Source organism: Coregonus clupeaformis, unplaced genomic scaffold (assembly GCF_020615455.1).
Source record: "Coregonus clupeaformis isolate EN_2021a unplaced genomic scaffold, ASM2061545v1 scaf0226, whole genome shotgun sequence".
Classification (NCBI taxonomy): Eukaryota; Metazoa; Chordata; class Actinopteri; order Salmoniformes; family Salmonidae; genus Coregonus; species Coregonus clupeaformis.
In genome coordinates this window covers 381,738-401,171 of record NW_025533681.1, presented here as the reverse complement: position 1 = coordinate 401,171, position 19,434 = coordinate 381,738, and positions in this window count along the sequence as shown.

Sequence of the window (19,434 nt, the reverse complement as noted above, 5' to 3'; positions counted from 1 at the left end):
TAGTAGTCTGATGGTGCCCAGATCATATCTGTTTACAACTTCTTAGGCACTCTACATGACCACAAGGCTATTTAAAGTTAGTATTTGTATAATTCATACCATCTTAAAGTTAAAATCACTTGTTTTCATCATTTGGCTGCTTGCCCTCAGGGTTATTTTAACACTGCATTACAATTGCGCCCAACCCTAGCAGCCATGACAAAACCTCATGTGCCTAGCGAGAGACAATAATCATGACGCATGTCAATCATGCTAATGTTTAGCCAAAATATAGCGATGACAATGATGCTAGTTTGAATTCTTGGACATTAATGCTCAGGACAGTATAAAACATATACAGCCGGTGGAAAAAACAAATTTCACCCTTTGAAAAAAAAAACATTTGTCCATACAACAAGTAAATAGTGAGATATTTGGCTGAAACCTTTCAAGCAGGGCGAGAACCTAAATAGCCATGTACTGAGTGAGATTTATCACTTTTCTTGTTTCTGTTTGGAGAAATTGAAAGTGTTACAATTGCCCCCCAATTGCCCCTGGTCTCCCCTACTAAGCTCAGAAAGGCATTAAAAATAAAAAAGTTTAGGGTAAATTACCTGAAAATGTTACACATTTCACCTTTATTATGACTTAGAGACCAATTATAAAACGTGGTATGCACTTCATCTCGCATTTTGTGAATATCTATTTCCTCAATTGCTTTTGCAGACACAGTGTTTCAGCCATTTTGTTAGACATTTTTATTTTCTCAGGATCCCGGTTTCTGGCATTAATCCCTAGTGTGTATAGAGTTATGTATGCTGCCACGTCGTCTTGTAATTCAGAAGGATGCCACTGAGTAAATAGTCCTTGGAATTTTTGTAGAAAATAATTACTTTTAATTAGCCAATATCCGGTAGAAGGGGGATCTGAAGTATGATGCAAATGCAATACCTGGCCTAGAGCGTGTTCTGGCCCGGACAACCTGGTGTAACTGTAATTCATTCATTAGTTCCTAGTAAACCACAAACTTGGTAAGGTAAGGAAAGTGATAAAAATATATATTTTATTTTACCATGTTCCCAGCATATAATGGGTCTTTGAAGACCACAACACCATGACCACAGCCTCTGTAATCACATTAAAGACCACAACATTGTAAGGGCTTTCACATAAGACTGTTATGATCCAGATGGATTGTATCAACATCGATATGCAAAACAACATTTAAAAAAAGGTGTGTTCTGGCCTGGAGCACCAGGTAAGGTGTAACTGTCATTTCAGGTCTACCAGGTTGGCTTACTGGGAACTCATAATATTGGCTTACCTTGGCAGAGAACACGCTCTAGGCCAGGTATCTGCCTCCTACTGAATATCGACAAAAATACATTAATATTTATATATTTGCGATAATTCCCCAGACCGCTTACCCAGCAGCATCTTTCCTGTCCAAATTGAAAGACAACGTGGATACATAGCATTCTATACACACAGCCATTACAGCAACAGTGTGTCCAGCCTTTAGGTCAAGACGTGCTCCTGGAAAGCTTCAATCTGTGAAGGTGGCCCCACTCTAAACAAACTACAACATACAGTGCTTTCGGAAAGTATTCAGACCCCTTGACTTTTTCCACATTTTGTTACGATACAGCCTTATTCTAAAAATTATTATATAAAAAAAGAAATCTCATCAATTTACACACAATACCCCATAATGACAAAACAAAAACAGGTTTTTAGAAATGTTTGCGCATTTATTAGAAATACAAAACATAAATACCTTATTTACATAAGTATTCACACCCTTTGCTATGAGACTTGAAATTGAGCTCAGGTACATCCTGTTTCCACTGATCATCCTTGAGCTGTTTCTAGAACTTGATTGGAGTCCACCTGTGGTAAATTCAATTGATTGGACATGATTTGGAAAGGCACACACCTGTCTATATAAGGTCCCACAGTTGACAGTGCATATCACAGCAAAAACCAAGCCATGCCGAAGGAATTATCCGTAGAGCTCCGAGACAGGATTGTGTCGAGACACAGATCTGGGGAAGGGTACAAAAAAATGTCTGCAGCGTTGAAGGTCCCCAAGAACACAGTGGCCTTCATCAATCTTAAATGGAAATGGGGGCGGCAGGTAGCTTAGTGGGTAAGAGCATTGTGCCAGTAACCGAAAGGTCGCTGGTTCTAATCCCTGAGCCAACTAGGTGAAAAATCTGTCGATGTGCCCTTAAGCAAGGCACTTAACCCTAATTGCTCATGTAAGTCGCTCTGGATAAGAGCGTCTGCTAAATGACTAAAATGTAAATGTAAAATGAAAACGTTTGGAACCACCAAGACTCTTCCTAGAGCTGGCCACCCGGCCAAACTGAGCAATCGGGGGAGAAGGGCGTTGGTCAGGGAGGTGAACAAGAACCCGATGGTCACTCTGACAGAGTTCCTCTGTGGAGATGGGAGAACCTTCCAGAAGGACAACCATCTCTGCAGCACTACACCAATCAGACCTTTATGGTAGAGTGGCCAGATGGAAGCCACTCCTCAGTAAAAGGCACATTACAGCCCGCTTAGAGTTCGCCAAAAGGCACCTAAATGACTTTCAGACCATGAGAAACAAGATTCTCTGCTCTGATGAAACCAAGATTGAACTCTTTGGCCTGAATGCCAAGTGTCACGTCTGGAAGAAACCTGGCACCATCCCTACGGTGAAGCATGGAAGTGACAGCATCATGCTGTGGGGATGTTTTTCAGCGGCAGGGACTGGGAGACTAGTCAGCAAAGTACAGAGAGATCCTTGATGGAAACCTGCTCCAGAGCTCTCAGAACCTCAGACTGGGGTGAAGGTTCACCTTCCAACAGGACACTGACCCTAAGCACACAGCCAAGACAACGCAGGAGTGGCTTAGGGACAAGTCTCTGAATGTCCTTGAGTGGCCCAGCCAGAGCCCGGACTTGAACCCAATCGAACATCTCTAGAGAGACCTGAAAATAGCTGTGCAGCGACGCTCCCCATACAACCTGACAGAGATTGAGAGGATCTGCAGAGAAGAATGGGAGAAAATCTCCAAATGCAGGTGTGCCAAGCTTGTAGCGTCATACCCAAGAAGACTCGAGGCTGTAATTGCTGCCAAAGGTCCTTCAACAAAGTACTGAGTAAAGGGTTTGAATACTTATGTAAATGTTATTTTTCCGTTTTGTATTTTTAATACATTTGCAAAAATTTCTAAAAACCTTTTTTTGATTTTTCATTATGGGGTATTGTGTGTAGATTGATGAGGGGAAACAACTATTTAATCCATTTTAGAATAAGGCTGTAACATAACAAAATGTTGAAAAGTCAAGGAGTCTGAAAACTTTCCGAACGCCCTGTATAAAGGCTTTTATACAGTATAGCATATAAAATATCTTCATAAGCACTAGATGTTTGACAAATCACATGGTGTTGTCATACTGTATAAAGTGCACCTCTAAGTTTCCACTGCTTGTGGCATATGAAACATGCTACACTATAGTTAATGGAGTACAGATGTATTGCTTTCTTGTTTCTTGTTTTTTGTTATTTGTGTACTTGTTTGACATTGTTGCTGCACTGTTAGGAGCTATTAACACAATAATTCAGCTGCATCCATTATAACATCTTCAAAACTGTGTATGCGACAAATAAACTTAGATTTTATTTTATTTGAATGTTTTATTTCATTTCTGTGTGTGTGTGAGGGGATGGTGACTGGGCCCATCTTTGCGACTGTGCATGTTGGCACTGTGGAATGAAATAACTTTGTGTGAGAGATTCTTTGATACATGTAGTCACAAACCACAGTTAGGTCAGATGTCAATGTCCTCCCTTCCACTGGCATGCTGTTATGTTCAGCTGATAACAGTTTTTTCTTCTTCTGTCGTCTGGTGTTTAAAGCAAGAGTGTTAAAAGTCTGGACAACCCCTCTCTCCCATCTCTCTCTCTCCATTTACTGTAACTAGGATCCTCACCCACTGAGCACCAAACGACACCGGATGTCTATGGACGTTGAAAAGTAGAAAATTGTTCAGTCCGCCCTGGCCTTGATTTCAATGTCCACAGATGTCTGGACCGGCCTTCATTTGGCCCAAACATAGACGTCGATGATCGGTCCAGATTTGGTCTGGACCAAATCTGAACCAATCATAGACGTCGATGTTTCACACATTTGGACATTACAGTACATTACAGTACATTACAGTACATTACAGTACAGTAGAGTACAGTACAGTAAAGAAAAGTAGAGTATAGATCAGTACAGTATAGTCAAGTGGAGTATAGTTCAGTCCTGTACTGTACAGTAGAGTAGAACAGAATAGAGTGGAGTAGAGTACACAGTAGAGCTCACTAGAGTTGAGTACACTATAATGTATTATCTACTGAACTATACTCTATTCTACTGTACTGAACTATACTCTACTTGACTAAGTAGAGCGAAGTTGCTGAATATTGGCGGGAACTGGAATACGCTGTCGTACACGTCGATCAAGAGCATCTTAAACATGCCCAATGGGTGACATGTCTAGTGAGTATGCAGGCCATGGAAGAACTGGGACATTTTCAGCTTCCAGGAATTGTGTACAGATCCTTGCGACATGGGGCCGTGCACTATCATGCTGAAACATGAGGTGATGGTGGCAGAAGAATGGCATGACAATGGGCCTCAGGATCTCGTCACGGTATCTGTGCATTCAAATTGCCATCGATAAAATGCAATTGTGTTCTTTGGCCGCAGCTTACAGTGCCTTGCAAAAGTAATCATCCCCCTTGGCGTTTTTCCTATTTTGTTGCATTACAACCTGTAATTTAAATTTATTTTTATTTGGATTTCATGTAATGGACATACACAAAATAGTCCAAATTGGTGAAGTGAAATGAAAAAAATTACTTGTTTCAAAGATTTCTAACAAATAAATAACAGAAAAGTGGTGCGTGCATATGTATTCACGCCCTTTGCTATGAAGCCCCTAAATAAGATCTGGTGCAACCAATTACCTTCAGAAGTCACATAATTAGTTAAATAAAGTCCACCTGTGTGCAATCTAAAGTGTCACATGATTAGTCACATAATCTCAGTATATATACACCTGTTCTGAAAGGTCCCAGAGTCTGCAACACCACTAAGCAAGGGGCACCACAAAGCAAGCGGCACCATGAAGACCAAGGAGCTATCCAAACAGGTCAGGGACAAAGTTGTGGAGAAGTACAGATCAGGGTTGGGTTATAAAAAAATATCAGAAACTTTGAACATCCCACGGAGCACCATTAAATCCATTATTAAAAAATTGAAAGAATATGGCACCACAACAAACCTGCCAAGAGAGGGCCGCCCACCAAAACTCACAGACCAGGCAAGGAGGGCATTAATCAGAGGCAACAAAGAGACCAAAGATAACCCTGAAGGAGCTGCAAAGCTCCACAGCGGAGATTGGAGTATCTGTCCATGGGACCACTTTAAGCCGTACACTCCACAGAACTGGGCTTTATGGAAGAGTGGCCAGAAAAAAGCCATTGCTTAAAGAAAAAAATAAGCAAACACATTTGGTGTTCGCCAAAAGGCATGTGGGAGACTCCACAAACATATGGAAGAAGGTACTCTGGTCAGATGAGACTAAAATTGAGCTTTTTGGCCATCAAGGAAAATGCTATGTCTAGCACAAACCCAACACCTCTCATCACCCCGAAAACACCATCCCCATAGTGAAGCATGGTGGTGGCAGCAATCATGCTGTGGGGATGTTTTTCATCGGCAGGGACTGGGAAACTGGTTAGAATTGAAGGAATGATGGATGGCGCTAAATGCAGGGAGATTCTTGAGGGAAACCTGTTTCAGTCTTCCAGAGATTTGAGACTGGGACGGAGGTTCACCTTCCAGCAGGACAGTGACCCTAATTATGCTGCTAAAGCAACACTCGAGTGGTTTAAGGGGAAACATTTAAATGTCTTGGAATGGCCTAGTCAAAGCCCAAACCTCAATCCAATTGAGAATCTGTGGTATGACTTAAAGATTGCTGTACACCAGTGGAACCCATCCATCTTGAAGGAGCTGGAGCAGTTTTGCCTTGAAGAATGGGCAAACATCCCAGTGGCTAGATGTGCCAAGCTTATAGAGACATACCCCAAGAGACTTGCAGCTGTAATTGCTGCAAAAGGTGGCTCTACAAAGTATTGACTTTGGTGGGATGAATAGTTATGCACGTTAGTTATGTTCGTTTCACAATAACAAATATTTTGCATCTTAAAAGTGGTAGGCATGTTGTGTAAATCAAATGATACAAACCCCCCAAAAAATCCATTTTAATTCCAGGTTATAAGGCAACAAAATAGGAAAAATGCCAAGGGGGGTGAATAGTTTCACAAGCCCATACCATAACCCCACCGCCACCATGGGGCACTCGATTCAAAACGTTGACATCAGCAAACCGCTCGCCCACATGTCTGCCTTCTGTCCGGTACAGTTGAAACCGGGATTCAGCCATGTTGAGCACACACCTCACGTGTGCCAGTGGCTATCGAAGGTGAGCGTTTGTCCACTCAAGTCGGTTACGACACCAAACTGTAATCAGGTCAAGACCCTGGTGAGGATGATGAGCATGCAGATGAGCTTCCCTGATACAGTTTCTGACAGTTTGTGCAGAAATTATTTGGTTGTGCAAACCCACAGTTTCATCAACTGTTCGGGTGGCTTGTCTCAGACGATCCCGCAGGTGAAGAAGCCGGATGCGGCGGTCCTGGGCTGGCGTGGTTACACGTGGTCAGCGGTTGTGAGGCCGGTTGGATGTACTGCCAAATTCACTAAAATGACGTTGGAGGCGGCTTATGGTAAATAAATGAACATTCAATTCTCTGGCAACAGCTCTGGTGGACATTCCTGCAGTCAGCGTGCCAATTGCACACTTCCTCAAAACTTGAGACATCTGTGGCGTTGTGTTGTGTGACTAAACTGCACATTTTAGACATTGGTGGAAAAAGTACCCAATTGTCATACTTGCGTAAAACTATACATACTTTAATAGAAAGTTACTCAAGTAAAAGTGAAAGTCACCCAGTTAAATACTACTTGAGTAAAAGTCTAAAAGTATTTGGTTGTAAATATACTTGTAGAAAGTATCAAAAGTAAATGTAATTGCTAAAATATACTTAAGTATCAAAAGTATCAAAAGTATAGAAAAAATCATTTCAAATTCCTTATATTAAGCAAAGCAGATGGCACCATTTTCTAGTTTTTTTAATATACGGATAGCCAGGGGCACACTCCAACACTCAGACATAATTTATGAAAGATGCATTGTGTTTAGTGAGTCCGCCAGATCAAAGGCAGTAGGGATGATCAAGTATTCTCTTGAAAAGTGTGTGAATTGGACCAATTTGGATGGATTATCTTGGCAAAGGAGAAATGCTCACTAAGAGGGATGTAAACAAATTTGTGCACAAAATTTGAGAAAATAAGCTTGTTGTGCATATGGACAATTTCTGGGATTTTTTATTTCAGCTCATGAAACATGGGACCAACACATTACATGTAGTGTTTATATTTGTGTTCAGTATATTATGCATTATTAACGTGTCTAGTATGATTCAGAGAAGTTTCATTTGATTTCTCAAAATGGTCACTAGACCACAAGCATAAATCTCCATCTAATCTACTTTTACAGATGAATTTGGCAATATTCAAAAGGCACTCGCACATCTGAGCCATCTTTGTTGCAGGTGCATGGTAACAGTTGAATAAGATGAGAAAAAAGAAGATACCCGCACACTGCTCTTGCTAGTATCACTGCTCCTTATTAAGATTTACGTATTGGCCTCAAGGCCTTCGTCAGAGCTTTCGTGAGTGCTCATAATTTGCACCCTAATGTAGACATTGCTCCACCCACATCCGCTCAATGCATCGAATGGGGTTAGAGTCGAGGGAAAATAAGCAAGTGTTACCAAACATAACAATGTGAATTTCATGAGTATTCTAATAAAGTGTGTGCATAAAACGTATTAAACACGTCTATAAAACCACAATGAGGACGTCAACCTATCAAGTAAGTTTTCATAAATCATTGGGTACAGTGCAAGAAAAAACTTCAGTGTAATCTAAAGTGGTGGCAGACGAATTTGGCACCAGAAGTCTGTATTCAACAGCTTAAAAAACAAATACATTGTTGAAAGGTACAAATATTGTCTTTGTAAATATAATGTTTAAAAGGGTCTAGTTCACATACGTTACATGACCAAAAGTATGTGGACACCTGCTCGTCGAACATCTCATTCCAAAATAATGGGCATTAATATGGAGTTGGTTCCCCATTTGTTGCTATAACAGCCTCCACTCTTCTGGGAAGGCTTTCCACTAGATGTTGGAACATTGCTGCGGGGACTTGCTTCCATTCAGCCACAAGAGCATTAGTGAGGTAGGGCACTGATCTTGGGCGATTAGGCCTGGCTCGCAGTTGGCATTCCAATTCATCCCAAAGGTGTTCGATGGGGTTCAGGTCAGGGCTCTGTGCAGGCCCGTCAAGTTCTTCCACACCGATCTCGACAAACCATTTCTGTATGGACCTCGCTTTGTGCACGGGGGCATTGTCATGCTGAAACAGGAAAGGGCCTTCCCCAAATTGTTGCCACAAAGTTGGAAGCACAGAATAGTCTAGAATGTCATTGTATGCTGTTGTGTTAAGATTTCCCTTCACTGGAACTAAGTGGCCTAGCCCGAACCATAAAAAACAGCCCCAGACCATTATTCCTCCTCCACCAAACTTTACAGCTGGCACTATGCATTCGGGCAGGTAGCGTTCTCCTGGCATCCACAAACACAGATTTGTCCTTCAGACTGCCAGATGGTGAAGCGTGATTCATTCCTCCAGAGAAACCATTTCCAGTGCTCCAGAGTCCAATGTCGGCGAGCTTTACACCACTCCAGCCGTCCTTTGACATTGCGCATGGTGATCTTAGGCTTGTGTGCAGCTGCTCGGCCATGGAAACCCATTTCATGAAGCTCCCGACGAACAGTTATTGTGCTGACGTTGCCTCCAGAGGCAGTTTGGAACTCGGTAGTGAGTTTTGCAACCGAGGACAGATGATTTTTACGTGCTTCAGCACTCGGCAGTCCCATTCTGTGAGCTTGTGGGGCCTACCACTTTGCGGCTGAGTCGTTTTTGCTCCTAGACTAGACGTTTCCGCTTCACAATAACAGCACTTACAGTTGACCGGGACAGCTCTAGCACGGCATAAATTTGATGAACTAACTTGTTGGAAAGGTGGCATCCTATGACGTTGCCACGCTGAAAGTCACTGAACTCTTCAGTAAGGCCATTCTACTGCCAATGCTTGTCTATGGAGATTGGATGGCTGGGTGCTCGATTTCATACACCTGTCAGCAACGGGTGTGGCTTAAATAGTGGAATCAACTAATTTGAAGGGTGGTCCACATACTTGTGTATATATAGTGTACGTGCCTTAATTTTCAATGCATTGAATCCATGATTATGAGCACTGAGGCCACCTGGTCTGCGAACCTCAAAGCACTCTTGCGTCTCAGACGGTATTCTTGCATCTCAGTAGCTCTGGTCCAGGGCATAGCTAGTAGCTCTGGTCTGCTATTCCCAGGACCAAGGTCCTGACATGTCAGTGGGATAACGTCTTGCCGAAACTCTTAAAAGGGACCTAATGGGAATGTTCTTAGGACGTCCCCTATTTGCTGGGATACAGTGGGGTTTGAAATATCCAGCACCATATTTTACAGTAGGTATGGAGTTATTTTCTGCCCATGCATCATTATTTCAATGCCAAAACCACCACTGGTGTGCGTAGCCAAAGAGCTCTATTTTCATGTAATCTGACCATAGCACTGGTTCCTATCACAGTGCCAATGACGTTTAGCAAACTCCAGTCATTTGCATTTGTTGAATGACATGAAAATAGAGCTCTTTGAACACACACACCATCGGTGGGTTTGGCATCGAAATAAGGACTCATAAGCAGAAAATAACCCTATACCCAGCTAATACATAACGTCCTGTGAACCAACTTTTTTCATTTTTGCTGCCTTCAAATTAAATCTAAAAAGGGATTAAATTCATTTTTTTCCTACAGATCTATACAACCTACTCCACATTTTCAAAGTGAAATAAAGTTACAGAACATTTTCCAATTAAGAATGAAATATCATAATGGGAAAAGTCTCCACCCCCCTGAGTTAATACTTGGTGGAAACACCTTTGGCAGCCATTACAGCTGTGAATAATTTTCATTAAGATTCTACCAACTTTGCACAGCTATTAGGGCAACATACACTCAGTGGCAAGTTTATTAGGTACACGCATTTAGTACCGTGTCGGACCCCCCCTTTGCCTCCAGAACAGCCCGAATTCTTCTGGGCATTCTACAAGGAGTCGGAAACGTTCAACAGAAATGTTGGTCCATGCTGACTCGATGGCATCACAGAGTTGCTGCAGAATGGACGGCGTTTCATTCATGCTGCGAACAGCCCCTTCCATCTCATCCCAAAGATACTCTATTTGGTTGTGGTCTGGGGACTGCACAGGCCACTCAAGTAATCTGAACTGTCCAGTGTTGGTGATCAAGTGCCCACTGGAGCCGCTTCTTCTTGTTTTTAGCTGATAGGAGTGGAACCCGTGACAAGGACGACGAGTTGTGCGTTCCGAGATGCCGTTCTGTATAACACTGTTGTACTGCATCGTTATTTGTCTGTTTGTGGCCCGCCTGTTAGCTTGCACGAATCTTGCCAGTCTCCTTCAACATCTCTCATCAACAAGCTGTTTTCGCCAATAGGACTGCCGCTGACTGAATATTTTTTGTTTGTCGCACCATTCTCAGTAAACCCTAGACACTGTCATACGTGAAAAGCCCTGGAGGGCGGACGTTTCTGAGGTACTGGATCCGGCACGCCTTGGACTGACGATCATACCACGCTCAAAGTTGCTTAGGTCACTCGTTTTGCCCATTCTAACATTCAGTCAAACAGTAACTGAATGCCTTGATGCCTGTCTACCTGCTTTATATAACAAGCCCGGCCACGTGATTCACTGTGTCTGTAGGAGCGATCCATTTTTGTGAACGGGGTGATGTACAGGGTCAAGAGATATGAAAGGAAGTTAGAAAACCTAACCCTAGGATAGAGTTTTATTTTTCAGCTAAACAAGTACACAAATTTGTTTGCCAAAGAAATGCCAGAATGGCTTTCCAAGAGGTGTTGAGTGTTCCTGTGTTGTCTAGTCTGTCCTGACTTAAATTTGCTTGAAAATCAGAGACAAGGTTGGAAAATAGCTGTCCATCAATGATTCCCAACCAAATGTAATGAGCTATTTAAAGATATTATGTTCAAAATCAAATACAATTTTATTTGTCACATGCGCCGAATACAACAGGTTACTGTGAAATGCTTACTTACAAGCCCTAAGAGTTCTGCAAAGTTGGTAGAATGTTATTCCAAATGATTCACAGCTGTAATGGCTGCCAAAACGTGCATCCACCAAGTATTAACTCAAGGGGGTGGAGACTTATCCAATTATGATTTTTATAAAACATTTCTATAACTTTCTTTCACTTTGAAAATGTGGAGTAAAAAATCGACTTTAATTCCTTTTAATATTTTCTATTGCATCAACAAAACTCTCTCCATCCTCTATCTTGTTAAGCGTGTTCAGGTGTGTTGGCCACACCTAATCTTAATGAGTGCTTGTTGCCTTTGAAATAGGGACTGTTCGAATAGACTAAAATGAACAGCTTTGTATGAGTAAAAACAAAATTATGGTAGCGCTGTTCTGGTGGTGCAATGGGACTAATTCCTTGGTTAGAGAGCAGGTTTGAATCTCACTGACACCATGCCACAATAAAAATACATGTTTTGCATGATTAATGCCTAACCAAAGGAATTTCCATGTGCCCTATGTGTGCATGGAGTTCAAAACAGTTAGTTAGCAGTGTTATTAAAAGTCTTATTGAAACATGTTCTAAGAACGTTATTTAATTATCTTAAAATAACCTATAATTTCCATTCTCAGAACGTTAATTAAACCACCCAGGAAAACTTTCAGGAAACCATACTAAAACGTTCTCAGAACCTTCCTGCAACCTAAATATTAAGTTCCCAGAACAGGTGAAATTTTCACTTCCATTCTCAGAATGTTTAGAAAACATTCAGTTTTAACAGTCAAGAAACTTTTGACTTCGTTCCCAGAACCAATAGGAAACCAAAAACGTACGTTCCCACAACGTCCAAGGAACCAAATGTGCTAGCTGGGTACCTACTGTAAAATATGGTGGTGGATTTTTTAATGTTATGGGGCTATTTTGCTTCCATTGGTCCTGGGGCCCTTGTTAAGGTCAACAGCATCATGAACTTTACCTAGTACCAGGACATTTTAGACAAAAACCTGGTTGCCTCTGCCGGGAGGCTGAAACTTGGCCACAAGTGGATCTTCCAGCACATCAAAATCCACAAAGAAATCAACATTTTGCAATGGCCGTCTCAGACTCCGGACTTGAACCCTATTGAAAACATGTGGTTTGAATTGAAGAGGGCAGTCCACAAGCACAGACGAAGGGTATCAAGGATCTGGAAAGATTCTGTATGGATGAATAGTCTAGGATCAATGTGTTCTCCAATCTCATAAAACATTTGAAAAAAAGGCTCAGTGCCGTTATCCTCGCAATGTGAGGTATTGATAAGGTATTGAAAACAGGGGTGCAAATAATTCTTACCCCAATCTTTTTTAGATAAAAAAATTTGACTTGTTAAACAAAATCTCTGAGCAATTGTATTAGTATAAAATAATAAAATGTCCCAATTTTTATGAACATAAATTATAGGTCAGTATTTGTATTATTTTATTTTTGGGTCGCTCATCTTTATCAAGGGTGCCAATAAATTTGGACCCTACTGTAGATACAGATACAGACACATACAGTGGGGAGAACAAGTATTTGATACACTGCCGATTTTGCAGGTTTTCCTACTTACAAAGCATGTAGAGGTCTGTAATTTTTATCATAGGTACACTTCAACTGTGAGAGACGGAATCTAAAACAAAAATCCAGAAAATCACATTGTATGATTTTAAGTAATTCATTTGCATTTTATTGCATGACATAAGTATTTGATACATCAGAAAAGCAGAACTTAATATTTGGTACAGAAACCTTTGTTTGCAATTACAGAGTTCATACGTTTCCTGTAGGTCTTGACCAGGTTTGCACACACTGCAGCAGGGATTTTGGCCCACTCCTCCATACAGACCTTCTCCAGATCCTTCAGGTTTCGGGGCTGTCGCTGGGCAATACGGACTTTCAGCTCCCTCAAAAGATTTTCTATTGGGTTCAGGTCTGGAGACTGGCTAGGCCACTCCAGGACCTTGAGATGCTTCTTACGGAGCCACTCCTTAGTTGCCCTGGCTGTGTGTTTCGGGTCGTTGTCATGCTGGAAGACCCAGCCACGACCCATCTTCAATGCTCTTACTGAGGGAAGGAGGTTGTTGGCCAAGATCTCGCGATACATGGCCCCATCCATCCTCCCCTCAATACGGTCCAGTCATCCTGTCCCCTTTGCAGAAAAGCATCCCCAAAGAATGATGTTTCCACCTCCATGCTTCACGGTTGGGATGGTGTTCTTGGGGTTGTACTCATCCTTCTTCTTCCTCCAAACACGGCAAGTGGAGTTTAGACCAAAAAGCTCTATTTTTGTCTCATCAGACCACATGACCTTCTCCCACTCCTCCTCTGGATCATCCAGATGGTCATTGGCAAACTTCAGATGGGCCTGGACATGCGCTTGCTTGAGCAGGGGAACCTTGCGTGCGCTGCAGGATTTTAATCCATGACGGCGTAGTGTGTTACTAATGGTTTTCTTTGAGACTGTGGTCCCAGCTCTCTTCAGGTCATTGACCAGGTCCTGCCGTGTAGTTCTGGGCTGATCCCTCACCTTCCTCATGATCATTGATGCCCCACGAGGTGAGATCTTGCATGGAGCCCCAGACCGAGGGTGATTGACCGTCATCTTGATCTTCTTCCATTTTCTAATAATTGCGCCAACAGTTGTTGCCTTCTCACCAAGCTGCTTGCCTATTGTCCTGTAGCCCATCCCAGCCTTGTGCAGGTCTACAATTTTATCCCTGATGTCCTTACACAGCTCTCTGGTCTTGGCCATTGTGGAGAGGTTGGAGTCTGTTTGATTGAGTGTGTGGACAGGTGTCTTTTATACAGGTAACGAGCTCAAACAGGTGCAGTTAGTACAGGTAATGAGTGGAGAACAGGATGGCTTCTTAAAGAAAAACTAACAGGTCTGTGAGAGCCGGAATTCTTACTGGTTGGTAGGTGATCAAATACTTTTGTCATGCAATAAAACGCAAATTAATTACTTAAAAATCATACAATGTGATTTTCTGGATTTTTGTTTTAGATTCCGTCTCTCACAATCGAAGTGTACCTATGATAAAAATTACAGACCTCTACATGCTTTGTAAGTAGGAAAACCTGCAAAATCGGCAGTGTATCAAATACTTGTTCTCCCCACTGTAGGTTCATTTAATCGTGTAGGTTACAGATTTGCAGCTCAAATCAAATCAGATTTTATTGGTCGCGTACACATATTTTGCAGAGTTTATCGTGGGTGTAGCGAAATGCTTATGTTCCTAGCTCCAACAGTGCAGTAATACCTAACAATACAAAACAATACACGCAAATAGCCTAAATAAAAAGAAAGGAATTAAGAAATATATAAATATTAAGCTGTATTGAAGTATAAACCTACAGATTGAGAGAAGAACGTGGATAATTATTTAGAGTAATAAAAAAAATACATTTATGATAACACTATTGTATGATCCTCCACTCATGGTGAAGAATGGTGCTTCTGCAGGAAACCGACTTAGATGATGGTGATTCCAGATGATGATGATGCAGATGGCTTGCCGGCTCTGATGTCATCCTCTGCCTCTGTAGCCTGTGATGCCAGGTGAAGGTGATGGAGTTGGCTTGCTGGCCCTGATGTCATCCTCAGCTCAGTCTCTTTGTAGCCTGGACCTTGTACTCCTCTATAACTAACGTGTATTACCCACTTGGGTGATGCCTCTGCTGCTGCTGCTACGGCACAAAAAAGATCACCACACATCAGTCTAGAGCCGTAGTCATCCTCACTACAAGCTCTCTGCCATTTTCACAATGCAGGCAGGTCTCAATGATCAAGAAAGCCGGTGCAGATGCATCTTTTAAATGCAAACATTAGCCAGCTAACCAAACAAGCCAACCTGCCATTAGTCCTGCAACTCTGTGGGATGATTATTTTGTGACTTATTTTCATCAATATGATGACTGTTATTTCTCGAATCAACTAAATTTGTTTAATTGTTACTCGATGAAATTAATCATGTAACAATTAACTCATTAGGATTTGGGGCACCACGGAATAAGTTTATAGAGTTACCATCACCCGAATTAAACTCTATCACTATGTATATAACAGTCAACATATCGATCATTGCCTCTTATCAGTCTCATTCTGAATGGTCGCAGACCTCTTGGATCTGCACGAACCCCAGCTTTACTCATGATTCAGTACTACCTACCCAAATTGGTTTAATTATTTATTTACTAGCTAACTAAATAATAACACAGAATACATACACTTAATACATGTGTGATGGGTGATTTGAAGGAGTCAGGCGCAGGATGGTAAATCACAGAATACAGAATTTATTCTGGAATACAGAGTTACGCAGAAATGCGTCAAACAGTCCAGTGCGCAAAACAGGCGCACTGGAACCAAACAGGCACACGGTGAAAAAATACCCCGGCAATACAAAATACACGGAGCTCAACCGAGCTACACTCTCCTCACAATAAACAATCACACACAAGGACAAGGGGGCAGAGGGAACACTTATACAAGTACTAATGAGGGGATATGAACCAGGTGTGTGTAATAAACAAGACAAAACAAATGGAATGATGAGATGAGGAGCGGCAGTGGCTAGAAGGCCGGTGACAACGAACGCCGAAGCATGTCTGAACCAGGAGAGGAGGCAGCTTCGGAGGAAGTCGTGACAACATGAGAAAACGTCCCTAGCAGACTAACAGCATGACTGCTTGGTTATCAAAAGAGGGAGGGGTAAGGAAGATAAATGAAGGGGGAGAGGGACAGACAAAGAGATAGTCAACTTATCGTTGATACATTTGGAAGCTACCCTCAAAGTATTCATAATACTTTGCTCATGAACCACCGCCCATTTGGGTAAGAAGTCATGAATGTATTTACGTGTAGATGTCTTTGTTCGTCATCTCTCCTTTGAAACCAATCAAACCTTCTATGGAAAGGGGTCGATTTTAGTGTCCCGTTCGGTGTAAGGCTCTGCTTGTCCACCAGAGGTCACAATGTCCTCCTTCTTTGTTCTGGCTTGGAGTGTAGTGTTCAAATAGAGCAGATACTTCAGATGCACCAATGATTGTCTGAGATTTTCTAATTCCCACCTTGTGTCTTTAGTCAAAGTTCTAGATCACGTTACATGCACAGCTGCAGACTGTTCTGGTCTAATGAGTTTATCTTCTTCTCCTCGTGTTGAGATTCAAAGGTCTAACCATTTTAAGCCGTGTAGCCACAGCTCCACGCTTTCTGTTCTAATGTACATTTCATTACCAATGCTTTTTATGCACTCTGGTAAAAGGGGCGTTCCTACTTGCTGACACGGCCTCTGAGCTCTCTCGGGGCGTGTCTAGTCACCGTGCATAGCTTATATGAAAAACAATGATCTCATTAGAAGACTAAAATCACATTCCTATCTTAACAAAAATATGCTCATATTTCATCATATATTTTATACAACATTTAGAGACGCTGGAGAACCTGTCAGACATGGAGAATGTGCTCTTGAGCTGACCGGGAATAAATGAGGATGTCGTCGAGGTAGACAAACACAAATCGGTTCAACATGTCACAGAGTACATCATTGACCAGGACCTGGAACACTGCGGGAGAGTTGGTCAGTCCGAACGTCATCACCAGGTACTTGTAGTGCCCGAAAGCCGTGTTGAAGGCTGTCTTCCACTCGTCTCCTTCCCATGTCCGAACTAGATGGTAGGCGTTCCGAAGGTCCAACTTGGTGAAGATGACCGCCCCCTGGAGATGCTCGAAAGCTGAGGAGATGAGTGGTAGCAGGTAATGGTTTTTAACTGTAATGTAATTGAGACCCCAGTAGTCGGTACACAGACGCAGGGTCTTGTCCTTCTTCTCCACAAAGGAAAACCCTGAGCCGGCAGGGGATGCAGATGGATGCATAATCCCTGCAGTGAGAGAGTCCACAACATACCCTTCCATCGCTTTGGTCTCCGGACCCGACAGGGAATGAAGTCACCCCCGAGGCGGTGCTGTACAAACATTGGGCTAAATTTTTAGATTTTTAATACATTAAGGCTGCATGATGCGATCCTAATATGTTTGTCTTCACTTGTAGCCTGTGAGAAAGACCTGATCACGTGATGGAGAGCCATGTGAGTGAGAGGTGATTTGGGAGAAGGGCACAACGACCACTGGCCGCAAAAGGCATGGCTTTTTCTAGGGTGCATTACAGCCACACAAAGGGGATGCCGCCGTTAAATTCTAGGCATTATCAAGTGCTTGTCAAATTGTGAATGAGTGACTGATGTAGTATGTACAGCTTATGCCTTTCAAGCGACTTTTTTCAAATCATCATTAGAGTTGCATCATGCAGCCTTACAATGTATTAAAAATCAAAACATATAGCCCAACGTTTGTAGAACAACTAAAGTTACATTAATAACTCTAAATTAAGCATATAGGAATACCTATTTCATTTTTTTCGGACTGGTGGATCCTGGTGGAACGAGTGAGCCCTGATCTACCATTTCTGGTGCCATCTGCGGAAGGACGTCCGATGGGAGCTAGCCTGCCGGGACACCATGTTGTCTTTCATGCAACTGGTGGACATGGCCATCCGTTTGGACAACCTGCTGGCAGCCAGAGGACGTCCTGGTAGGGGTCTGCCCGTTTCCACCCAGGACAACTCGGATCCCGAGCTGATGGAGCTGGGTGGAGTCGCCATCCGAGAGAGCGGAGGATGACAGCGACAGTGCCACTCTGGTGGCACGAAGGGACAGTACACCACACGTAGTCGTCAACGCTCTTTTGGGTCTGGAGGCGGCAGGCAGGGCACTCTCGCATCACCCCAGGTATCGAACACCCACACTCGTTCAGAGCCCTCTGCTGCGCACTGTACCCTACCTATCTACTTTCCCGATCACATGGTAGTTCCCCAGTGTAAGGCTCTAGTCGATTCAGGCGCAGCTGGGAACTTTATGGACAGGGCATTCTCACGCCGTCAAGGCATTTAATTGGTTCCCCTATCCATTCCACTCCCCGTCAGAGCACTTGATAGTCGACCATTAGGGTCCGGGTTTGTTAAGGAAGTTACTGTACCAGTCACCATGATCACCCAGGAGACCCATTGTAAGCAGGTTACTTTTTCTATTATTGAGTCTCCTGCTTTCCCTGTGGTATTAGGTATCCCTTGGCTAGCACTCCACAACCCCACCTTCTCATGGCCACAGAGGGTTCTCACGGGGTGGTTGCGAGAGTGTCAGGGTAGGTGTCTAGGTGTTTCCGTTGGTGCAACCACGGTGGAAAGTCCAGACGGTACCTCAACCGTGCGCATTCCCCCCGAATAGCATGATCTGGCGCACGCGTTTTCTAAGACGCAGGCGACAAAATTACCACCTCATCGGGCGGGGGAATTGCGCGATAAACCTTCGGGTAGACGCTGTACCTCCCAGGAGTCATGTGTACCCCCTGTCACAGGCTGAAACGGAGGCTATGGAAACATACGTCACTGAGTCCCTGGGCCAGGGGTATATACGTCCCTCCACTTCACCCGCCTCCTCGAGTTTCTTCTTTGTGAAGAAGAAAGACGGCGGTCTGCGCCCGTGCATTGATTATCACTGAACAAGGAGACAATAAGATTTAGTTATCCTCTCCCCCTCATTCCTTCAGTGATTGAGTCAATGCATGGGGCACGCTTCTTCACCAAATTAGATCTTAGGAGTGCATACAACCTGGTGCGTGTTCGGGAGGGGGATGAGTGGAAGACAGCATTCAGCACAACCACGGGCATTATGAATACCTGGTGATGCCCTACGGTTTGATGAATGCTCCATCCGTCTTCCAGTCCTTTGTGAACGAGGTGTTTCGGGACATGCTTGGTCGCGGTATAGTGGTCTACATCGATGACATCCTGGTGTATTCCGCCACGCGCGCCGAGCATGTGTCCCTGGTTCGCAAAGTGCTGGCCCGACTGTTGGAAAATGACCTTTATGCCAAGGCAGAGAAGTGTATGTTTTTCCAGCAGTCCGTCTCCTTCCTCGGATACCGCATTTCCACCTCAGGTGTGGAGATGGAGGGAGATCGCATTTCAGCCGTGCGTAATTGG